At 38.6% G+C, this 11,975-nt stretch overlaps 1 pseudogene; it reads right to left on the minus strand.

The window, feature by feature from the left end:
• Window positions 1-1,466: 1,466 nt before the first annotated feature.
• LOC143651015 (cold shock domain-containing protein E1-like) lies at window positions 1,467-10,252 on the minus strand (annotated as a pseudogene).
• Window positions 10,253-11,975: the final 1,723 nt, after the last annotated feature.

Genomic DNA, 11,975 nt, shown 5'->3' on the forward strand with positions numbered 1-11,975 from the left:
AGTTCTGTGATTTATTTTTTCAGACTTTCAGTTTCTTCTTTTTGTTCTTTCCTTGCCTTCTTTATATCCTCCCTCAATTCATTGATTTGGTTTTTGATGAGGTTTTCCATGTCTGTTTGTACATTCTGAATTAATTGTTTCAGCTCCTGTATGTCATTTGAATTGTTGGTTTGTTCCTTTGACTGGGCCAAATCTTCAATTTTCCTAGTGTGATTTGTTATTTTTTGCTGGCGTCTAGGCATTTAATTACCTTAATTAGTTTATTCTGGAGATTGCTTTCACTTCTTTTATCTAGGGTTTTCTTGCTGGATGAATTTGTTGTCTATCTGTTCTTTGACATTCCATTCAGCTTTATCTGGACCTTTAGCTTAAGTTTTGTTTAACAGAGGAGAATTTTTCAGTTCTTGTTTTCTTGTTTCTTGCCCTGCTTGTGTGGTGCCTTTCCGCCCCCCCAACACACACACACTTAGGAGGGTCTACTTAGATATTATAGACCCCAGCCAGATTTTCCCAGACCAAACTGGCCTCCTATCAAGAGGAAAGAGTCACCTGCATCGGTTTTCCCTGAGGGTGAGACCCGGCAGTTTGAAAGACTTTTCTATGAAGTCTCTGGACTCTGTTTTTCTTATCCTGCCCTGTGTGTGGCACTTGTCTGACTGCAGGTCCCATCAGCATATGATGATGCGGTACCTTTAACTTTGGCAGACTCTCCCTGCTGGGGGCGTGGTGGAGACAGAGGAGAGGTTGTAGGCTGGTTTTAATGGCTTCAAATTACCAAGCCCTGGGATCTGAATTTCTTGATGGAGGGATTCCACCTGAGTTGGGGTTCACCCCTCCCCTGGGGGAGGCACAGGCTCCAGACAAGCCCCCAAAAGAGCTCACTTCTGCCTATGCCTGGGGCATTGCAGCCTGGAAAGTCCTGCCACTGTATCCAGAGGCAGTCAAGTCTTTGTAGATACACAGCCACAAAAACCTTCATTTCCTTCTTTTTTTTCCCCCCCCTTTTTCTGTCAGTCTTGCCCCCTTGGCGCTGGGGCAAAAATGAGCAACCTCTGCTTCGATCAAGTTTACCTAAGCTGGGGGCCTATTTTTAGTAGTCAGAATTTGTTAATTAGTTTCACAATTGGCGTTTGATTGTGCCCAGTCCCTGCTGCTGGTAAAGTCCTTTGCTTTCCCCTCTGGGAAGCGGCCTGTGGGGGAGGGACGGTGGCCGCCGCAGCTTTCGGAACTCATGGTTCTGGGGGGTGCTCGCAGCCGGTCCAGCTGGTCCAGACTGGGGTACGCCGAGCGTCTGGTCACTGATGTGGCCCCAGGAGCTGTTCTGTACTGTTTCTGGTTATTTAGTAGTTGCTCTGGAGGATGAACTAAAATGCGCACATTGCTAAGCCGCCATCTTGACCCAGACTAAATTTATTTATTTTTTTAAACATAACACGAAGAAGGTATTAAAACTGGTTTAATAGCTCAATAGAATAAGTACTCCAGATTTTGGGAGGGATGAAAAGGGAGATATTCAGACCCCTTCATCAGAATCCCCCAAACTTGACCATAGTGGATTAATGATGTGCTTTGTGGATATGGTTAGTCAATGACACCAGCTTGACAGATCTTTCTGCACCAAATCTCATTGGGCTATCTGGTCCCCTAGGCTGATGAAGAACCACTGGACAAGGAGCACTGGCATCATCCAGGGTGATGCTCTTCAAGCAATTGACCAACTGAACAGGTCTTAGAGCTGCAATAGCCTTTGGGCCTTTGCAGACTCACCAAACATTACAAGCACTACACTTGCCAGTGCAATGACTAAGAATCACTGAGAATTCCACCTCATTTCCTGCCTATAGCTCAATGTCATCCTGAACTTCTCTCACATGGAAAAAGAGCTTCTTGCTATCTCCTACTTCATAGTTAATGAAGCTATACTGATCTTTCACAGACTCCACTGTGGTCGTTCGCAAGGGTATGATGTTGCAGGCCACAGTCTGTGCATTTTGGCCCAGGACACACAACTGGAACTTTACACTCTCTCCATTCTTTAGGCAATCCCCTTTGTTAGCCATCCCAGCTATGCCAAATGGATAGATTTCACCTTTCATATCCCCCTCCTCCATGATCCCAATCATTCCTTGGTACTCAGTTTGTGTTGGATCAACACTGTCCAGGGACAAACGACTTTACCAGAGTAGATGGTGGAATCAGCTTCCTCAGTAGTGCCATTCACTGAGTGTGTTTGTTCAGCTTTTTTGCACTGACTTTATTGCTTTTACCTTTGGACAAGCTGCACTCAACTGTCTCCCTATTCCAGGCTATCAACATCTCCTGAGAATTCACTGTAATGGAAAAAGATTTCCTTTACATGATTGGCTATTTCAATAAATCCAAAATTATCCTTCAGAGTTGCCATATAACCCAAGAGTCTCTTGGAATTGGAATTATGACCTAAAAGTTACACACAAGTTCTGCTCCCAAAGCTTCTGTTTGTCATCAATAGTAAATTCAACCTTATCTCCTATTTGAGAAATAGAACTTTCCACATCCTTGGCTTGAAGAGCAATGGTCAGTTTTACCCCACAATCATCATAAGCAATAATGCCATCCTCAGCTTCCTCATTTTGCCTTCATTTGGGATTGTGGCTTTGGGATTGGGAAAAGTGGCTTCTTTTTCTACAGTGCCTAGCAAATGATTATCTGAATGGGAATGGAATGAAATCATGCCTTTGGGAAGTTTTTTAATCCTAATACCATGATTTCTTTGGACAGAGAGCATATCCAGAACCACAGTAAACTCTACTTCATCTGCAGTATGGAGCTGGTTCCCACACAAAAAAAATATTCACTGAAGTGGAAGAACATGTGAACATCACAATCCACATACTTGACGAAACCCAAACCGTCTCATGGCAGCAATCACACCCATTTCTCTGGCTTCATTTGTGAACCGAAGTGTACTTGATAGAACTTCTATGTTGGTTGCTCATTCTAGTTTGTCACGTTGGTCTGTTGAAATCTTAAATGTAATATGGTCACATTCCAGCAGGGTCACCTTGGAGTTTGTATCTTTGTCTCCAAAAGGAAGTTCTTTAGGAATCAGAAAGTCAACTTTGATGCATCTTGGAAATGGGTCATTCTGGCTTTTACTGTGTACTTTTGGGATCCCTTTGGTTACAGTTCCTTCAAAATGTTTGGTGCTGATATCTTAAAAAATGGGTGCTCCTTGAGGTAATAGTCTGACATCTGTTGTAACTCCTTTACCATCTCTGTCCTTGATTGTGAACTCCACATCATCTCCAGGCTATAAGGTTTCTAGGTCACCCTTAAAATCACTATAGTGAAAGAATATTTCTTTTACAACATCACTTCTTTCAATAAAGCCAAATGCCTTCTTCGTGGCACAAACTACTACCTGACAGTAGGCTTGTTTCTTTTTCAATAGTATACTGTTACGAGCACTTACAGCACCAATGTGTTTATTGTTATCAATTGCAAGATTTATTTTATCTCCAGTTTCCAAATGAACATTCCCTTTGACATCTTCAGGAATGTAAGTCAGATAAAACACTTCCTTATTATGTTCATAGCAGACACTCCCTGTTGGACTCTGCTCGGGGCAGCTGGAGATTTACTCTGAGTTGTGAGGAACAGTGCACATAACTTGTCCATTAATACATTTTTTCAGGAAGGATTTCTGGTTTTATCTTCATCAGTTTAATGAGTTTTCTGGTCCACCAATCAGATGATACTTCAAATTTAATATCATCTCCTACTTTTAAGTCCTGCAGGTTGCCATTATACCATGAACACTGGGAGAAAAGTCTAGCTTGATATTCTGAACATTGGATAAATCTGTAAGAGGTTAGCAGTTTTTTGATAACCCCAGTTACACACAGTACTGCTGAAGTATCATTGGGGTACCCATTGTGTCCATTGTTGTGGAGAATGTTAAGATCAAAGCTCGTCTTGCAGTGATAATCAAATATTGTACTTTCAGTAGTATTTGCTCATTCTTCTTTTTCAGTGCACATTTCAAAGGATGAAAGTTGTTAGTATTTAAAAAAGAGCGAGAGAAAATGATCTATCAAGCAAATAAATAAGACAACTGCTGCTGCACTGGGCAATCTCACAGTACAGCACTGAAGAAAAAGACTACTTGCAGCATTGGGAAGTGCTCTTTCAAAGCTGTTGAGTAGGCACAAACCTCTTGTTTCAGATCAAGTGTTGTGTCTTCAACTTAAGAGTACTCTTCTTTGGTCTTGTTGGTTGTTATGATGTTTGTTCCTTGCCTGATCTGAACTTGAAGCAGCAGTTTCAGGTGGTAAAGTCTGTTCTGTTACACGTCATACCCAACAGCTCAGTGCCCCCTCTCCAGCATTACCATAAGCAGCATAGGTGACAGTGGAAACTTTTAATAAAATACAGAATGGCTTGAAATTAAAAACATCCATTAAATGATGCAATACACTATACAATCACATGAGCCCACAAATGCCACAAATCACAAGCACCTCATCTGCCTCTGTTGGAGCAATGCCAACATCCTGGCACCCATTACCAATCCAATGGCAGTTTATTTTATCTTTGAAACATGCTGTTAGAACATGTGACTAAACAAAGAGACAAAATGTGACCCTCTGCAACTCTGGCATAACCAGAATGAAGTTTGGGACCCTACGGAGCAAGTCTCACCACTCTGCTACAAGAGGAAGTTCCACCCAGTCTCCTTGCAGACAAGCTCCCAGACATCCTTCCCCACCTCAGACATCTCCCCTTCTTTAGCCTAGCAATCTTGAGTATGTCGTTACCTGAATTCTGCATTAAATTTGGACTCCTACTACTCTTTTTTTTGCATCCCCCACTGAACATATCCCAGACCTGTTTGGGATAGGAACAGGCATGAAATACATGAGCTATGTCAAACAGGATCATCTCCTGTGCCATTTGAGATATGTCACTTCTATCAATGCAGTTTCAGATGCAATGGCTATTCTGAGAAACTATATTCCTGTGAATCTATTTTAAGAGTACCCCTAACTAAAACCCCCAAATCTATATATTTTAAGAGTACCCCCTAATTAAAACTCCCAAATCTATGTATTTCTTAAATTGGCACTCTAGACTCTGTCTCCTGCATACTCTATTGCCTAGCTGATGTTCAAAAGTACTGGCATCTCCACCCATACTTTTATGGATATGTCTCTGTATATTATGAAAAATGTGGAGTTCCTTGAGAGATAGAAGAAAAATATGGAACTATTAAACTTTACCATCAGGAAATCCTCTGATACTGTGTCAAACATTGATCTTGAGGCTTACCCTTGTGAAGCCTATGTAGGTAGTGGAGAAGCTTAGGCCTACCCAAAGGTATGCCTAAGAGTTACTTCTGAAGGACCTCTTTTGTTGCTCAGATGTGGCCTCATTTTCTCTAAGCCCATCTCTGCAAGTGAAATCACTGCCCTCCCCCCCTACATGGGACATGGCATCCAGGGGTGAAAGTCCCCCTGGTGGCATGGGAGATGACTCCCAGAGATGAGTCTGGCACTGGCACCATGAGATCAACAATGCCATCCTGACCAAAAGGGGGAGAAGAAGCGTAACTAATAAAGTATCAGTGGGTGAGAGAGTTCAAAAAGAGTCGAGAGACTACTCTAGAGGTCAAGGTCACTCTTATGCAAGCTTCAGCTGGACCTTGCTACCTATCATAACTTGCCAAACTCCAACCAAAACCATTCCAGCCAATCCTAAAGAACACCTAGGGCAATATATAAGATTCTTCAAAGGTTTCCATAAACATACAACCTCCAAATGGGTTCGTGGACCAGAAAAGCCCTGAAACTTCAAGGGGCCAGCCTCTTCAAAACATCAGGTAGTTCCATCTCCCTACCCCATATTATTGACAGCCCCTTCCAACATGAAAAAGTTAGAATGGCCATAGCCCAAATACCTCTAAAGAGTGGGATAAAAAGATCCAAGGTGATGGGAGTTATATAGAGAAGGTAGGGTTTAAGAAACGAATACAATTGCTGAATCATTAAATTGATATTTGTTTTAGTTTCCAATACCTTAGAACAGCTAGAAGTAAAAACCTGAAATTTGTTCTACAACTAATTGTAACAATGTGCTTTGAAATTTACTGCTTTTTTGTATATATGTTATTTATCACACACACACACACACACACAAACAATTTTAATGATTAAAAAATATTTTTTCCTTCTAGCTTCCTATATTCTGGAACAGCTAGAAGGAAAAATCTGAGAGGGTGGTATGGTAACCCATGACAAATTCTGGGATCTTTCCTGTAACTACTTGTGAAGAGTGTTCTGAAAATTACTGCTTTTTTCTTTCTTTGCTTTGTATACATTTATTATATCATACAATAAAAATTTTCAGAAAATAATAAATTCCCCTTTTTAAAAACTGTTCTACTTCTGGTATATTGCATTCCAGCAGCTTACAAACTAAAACAACGTCTTCAATATGTATTTTTATATACATTTCTATTGTACATGTGCTTGATCTTTTTTCTCATAGCAATTTTAAAATCTAGAGTGAGAATAGAAAGGCAATTCATTTTTTTCCTATCATGCGGTCAATTAATTTATTTCTATAACTAGTATTGATCACAAAGGCCAGTTTCTTTCAGCTTCTCACTTTCTGTTTGGTTCATTTTAGCATTCTTGTCAACTTTGGGAAAATTTCTATCAAATTTCTTCTCTCTTTGAAAGTTAAGATTCCAGGATGGATGTTTAAATCATGTGTGTTTTTGTGTGTAGTGACAAAACATAAGTACTCTTTGATGTTCTGATACTCATTATCAGTTTTGATTTGAATTTGTCATTGTAACAGTATATTATGAGTTCTATGTTGTTTTTGTTGAGGTTAGGATTTTTGGAGAAACCAGCAAAATAAATCTTTTCGCCATATGTACATGTTATAATTACCTCTTTATTAATTTTATTGTCAATAGTCAATGGTTCTATTATTTGTATATGAAATTCATCTCTTCTAATAACTACTACTTTCAGTACAATCTGAAAAAAAATTGGGAGTCAATGCTTAATGGCTAGAGAGTTTCTGTTTGGGGTAATGGAAAAGTTTTGGTGATGGGAGCACAATGTGAACGTAATTGACCCCACTGATTGTACACTTGAATGTGGTTAAAATGGAAAATGTCATGTTCGGTATCACAGTAGAAAACTTTTCAAAAGAAAAATAAACTATTTCTTACACAGGGAAAGTGACCACTCATTTGATAAACGTGTTTTAGTACTTACTATATGCTAGGAACTGTTCTAGATGCTGGGGACGCAGCGTTGAACAAGACATACCAACGTCTTTATTTCATTGTCAACCCTTTACCCAAAGTTACCTATATAAAGTGTCTGGGATATATAGTTTCTGTTCAATAAATTGTTGCTATTGTTATTATTAAAGTCTTTATAAATTACTACAGATTTTTAAAATGAAAATGCTTCAGTATTGCCACCAATACTCACCAATTCCATAGTATCTCTAATTCTGTCCGCATGATTTCCTTTAACTGATTACTTTAGCTCTTTTTTTCTCTTATCAGTTATATATATATATATATATATACATATATATTTATTCCTTCGAGGAAATGTTGCACTTGTCTTGTTCAATATACATATATATTTATTCCTTCGAGGAAATGTTGCACTTGTCTTGTTCAAGAAAGACTGTATTAGCATCTTCTTTTCCAGTATAAATCTTTATAGCTGAAGCTGAGGCTGTCTGCATTTTGTTTAGCTTGTTTTTTCTTTTCCAATCGAGCAAAATAGCTCTGTTTTCGTTCCTCTTTCTCTTCCTTGGTATCCGTATTACACCATCAAAAGCACAAGAGTAAGTAATTGGAGAAGCCCTTCTTTTTAATCAATGCATCATAACCCTTCACTCAACATCTCCTAGAGAACTAGATTCATATTGGTACCAAACAGAAAAAACGTACAGCAAACTAACGCAAACGTGGCAGCCTCAGAGAGCGGGGGCGCCGGCTCCCGGGTTCTGGGAGAAGGTGGTCGGGTGCGCGCATTTCGGGGAGCTGCGGCTTCTGCTTCCAAAGGCTGGAAAGGAGCGGACTGGGAAGGCAGACGCCGGTAGGAGGAGCGGGGGGCGGAGACAAGAGCGCCGAGGCGCCCGCACCAGGGCCCAGCGTCGAGCTGGGGAAAGAGGCTGCCGCCGGCGGTCCTCGCCCCCGCGCAAGCGCTTAGGGCACAGGCCGTAGTGGGCCCACTGGCCCGCGACAGGCGGAAAGCTGCGGATGGTCGGACGCTTTCCGGTTGAGTTTTCACCAGTTTATTCACTGCTTTTGTGAAGCGATGGACTTTTGGAGCTCCCTATTCCACCTTTTTATTTATTTATTTATTTATTTATTTATTTATTTATTTATTTATTTATTTATTTATTTATTTATTTATTTATTTATTTTTATGTCACCTGTTATTTTTTATTTGTTTTGCCATTCTGATAGCTATGTAAAGAGATATTACTGTTTTAATATGAATTCCTCTAACAGCTAAGGATCTTGATCACCTTTCAATGTGCTTATTTGTCATCTGGGTATCCTCTTTATTGAAATTTCTCTTTAGGTGTTTTGCTAGTTTTTCAATTGGATTGTTTTTCAGTTGAATTTTGAGCGTTCTTAAAATATTCTAGACACTATCACTTTGTTAGATATGTGGTTTGCGAATACTTTCTCTTGACCTTTAGCTTGTCTCTTCAGTTTCTTAACAAAATTTTTTGTGGAAGAAGTTTTGAATTTTGACGAAGTCCAATTTATCAATTTCCCTTTCTATTGATTATGCTATTGATGTAAAAGCTAAGAACTGTATATATATTCCTAATCTTAAATCAGTCTGCAAATTAGGACAAGTTTAATGTAGTCATGGCTAGTACCTTTTGGATATATTACCAGCTTTAGTTTGCAGTGAGTCTGCTCTGTAATAATTCCCTTCCATGTATTTCTCTACTGTTGTTTCCAGATAGGCAGTCAAATAGTTAATCCGTTGGCCACTGTTTATGAATCAGTAAATCCTTTTCAAACAATGTGATGATTTATTTTTCTTGCACAGCTAAGGACATGATAAAGTCAACATAAAGTACAGGGAATTATTTTGATAAAACTCTCTGCTTTTTACATTCCTTATTTAGAAAAGACTTTTATAACTTTTCACTGAAATAGACTAACAGTCCAAGAAAACTTTGTCACTTTAACAGAGAGAAAACCAAGTTTTAGTCTTGCATCAGTATATTATTTGATACTAAAGCTTTTAAAAATTTAGTATGTAGGCCTAGTAAATCTTTTTTACCTTTGACCATAATTTCCTTTTCTACAAACCTTCTGCAACTTACTGTATTTACTCAAGTTTTGTCCTACACTTTCCTCATTCTGTAATAGCCTTTCATTTTATGTTAGGACAAACTACTCTCTTTTTCCTTTTAATAAAAACACATCCTTTATATCCTTTATACTTAAATCATTAAAATGATTTTGGAAACTGTCTTTAAGCAAACATTCACCATCTACAATTATCATCAAAATCAAATTTGTCAGAATAATGTCAAATACTTGAAACATTTTAATCAATGCATTCTTGAAAAGTAATTTTACATTTTTTAATAAGAATTTTCACGTTTTCAAAGTCTTTTGATCATATTTCTTTTACAAAACAAATCTAATTGCAAGATGCTATTGAAATTTAAAGTTTCATTCTTAGGTTACTTTTCACTAATGTTCAATTTGTACAATGGAAAGTTAACAGATTTTTCAACTGAAAGTAAAGAAAAACTGTGAAGATGAAATTTGCAAGCAAGGAGCTTCTTAATATTAAATGGCTTCCCCAATTCAAAAATGTAAAATATGAAACCAAAGGGAAGCCACAAATTTGGGGTCAGAGCTAATGGGGTTGCCCTAAACCTAAACAAGGGGCTAAATCAGGGTACAGAGGTGCTGTGGGAGCTAGAGGTAGGTCTTCTGTCTTATCAGGAATAGGAGCATTATCAGTATTTACTTTATGATTATAACTTAGTTTACATTTTTTAAAAATACATTCTCCTCATTTCATTATTTGGCAAACCATTAATACTCTCGTATTTGGACCCTAGCTTCCAGCAGGGCTTGGAACATGTCTCTGTGGGAAATCCTATTACTGGTATTGGGGAACCAACTCACATCATATCTCTTGGTCTCTCCTTCCTCTGTATTACAGTTACCCATGTCTCCTCGCTCTGCCATTTTATCTAAGACTTGGTTAAGTGGATTGCCTCTTTCTCCTAACAATAAAGCCGTTATCCAGTGTTTATATGCTGGAAGTTCTGTCTTAGTGATAGCATTTCTTTGTGAGGCATTGATTATTGGTACATATCAGCCTCCCCTATCATGGTGACTGACTTCATGACCTCCTCTTTCAATCTCTGCATGACATCTTGCAAAGTGTACCAAGGTCCATCACTTTTTGGCCACATAGTGTCAGTAGGGTATTGTTTATTACACCCTTGTGCAACCAATGCCAGCAAGTTAGAACTTTCTTCTGTTGGTTAAGTCCCTGAAAAGCAGTCTGTATTGATGTATTAGTGCCAATTCCTACAAATTTCATGCAATTGCCATAGTTCAGCACCTCTCCTCTAGCTCCTGCATCAGCAATTCTGACCATCCAGGCAATTAATGGCTCACCAATTTTCTGAGTAAAACAGCTAAGAATGTCAGTTATTTCTTGGTCAGTAAAATCTTTTCTAGTGGTTTTGAAAGTAACCTGATTGCCCCATTTTTCTTATTTTTCCTTTTTGTGTTGGGCATGCTTTTATTTCTGGGGGATATTTATTCTTTTTTCCTGATAAAGGTTTCTCATCCAAAACATCACAATCTTCTTCATCATCATCTGTCTTATCCCACACATCATCATCCAACTTATCAGGATGCCAGTCAGCAGTGGCAGTTGCTATTACAGCGTGTATTTTTGTTTGTTTGTTTATTTTACCTTGTATCATTTTATATTTATATTGGGCCACAGGGACTGTGGCTTTTTCAATTATTGACTGACAATTATGAACTTGATCTCCCAAAATAGAATTTTGACACTGCAGCCTAGACAGTTTTCCCTGCAACTCTGCCAATTCCTTTACACAATTAATATTTTTAGAAATTGCTTGGTCTCTCTGTTAACACATTTTTCTATATGCTGTTAACAAAACACATCCTCTTTGACATACTCCAATTATTTCTTCCCCTGTTTTTAATGGATTGTTCTTGACAAAGAGTAACTTGAATAGGCTATCCTTGTTTAATTCTATTCCCCCAATCCTCACAGGGTCCCATGCATTTTTCCCATTCCTTCGCAAGTGAGAAGTAAAGTAAATCATCCACTCCTGGGATTTCTTGCCTTTTTGCTTTGGGCTTAGAGGACTTTTTTAAAAATGACATCTCTTAGTTGATGTCCAAAGCTTATGACATACTATTAATTTCTTAGTGCTGCTTGGATGGAGTCCATGAGCTCTCATGTCATGTCAGATATTGCTAAATGCCTGTCCCAACTCCTGAGCAGGTTTTTCACTAATATCTAAAACAGTGGATGCACAGTCAAAAAGATAAAAGCGATGGCACCTTTTGATTTTTAAACAGTTTTTTGACCCTCACTGATCTCAAGAAAATCTTGAAGAGGGGTTACTCAATTACAAATTCCCAAATGTCTTATAGCACTAGAAAGTAAAAACCAAGGAGATGGAACATTCAGATCCAAAGCAACATTCTGCATACAAAAAGGACAAGAAATAGGCAATTTTAAATCTATTGAGAATGGTCCTAACAAACCATTATAATATTCAGAAGAGCACAGTCCGTATTTCCTGCCAGATTCTCTAAAGCTTGTCTTATTGACATTCACCACTACAAAGCTGTGCTGAAATGTGAATCCTGCTGACTATGCCAATTTTATTGCATGAAAGGCAACATGATATTTGTG

This window comes from Tamandua tetradactyla, chromosome 11 (genome assembly GCF_023851605.1).
Source record: "Tamandua tetradactyla isolate mTamTet1 chromosome 11, mTamTet1.pri, whole genome shotgun sequence".
NCBI lineage: Eukaryota > Metazoa > Chordata > Mammalia > Pilosa > Myrmecophagidae > Tamandua > Tamandua tetradactyla.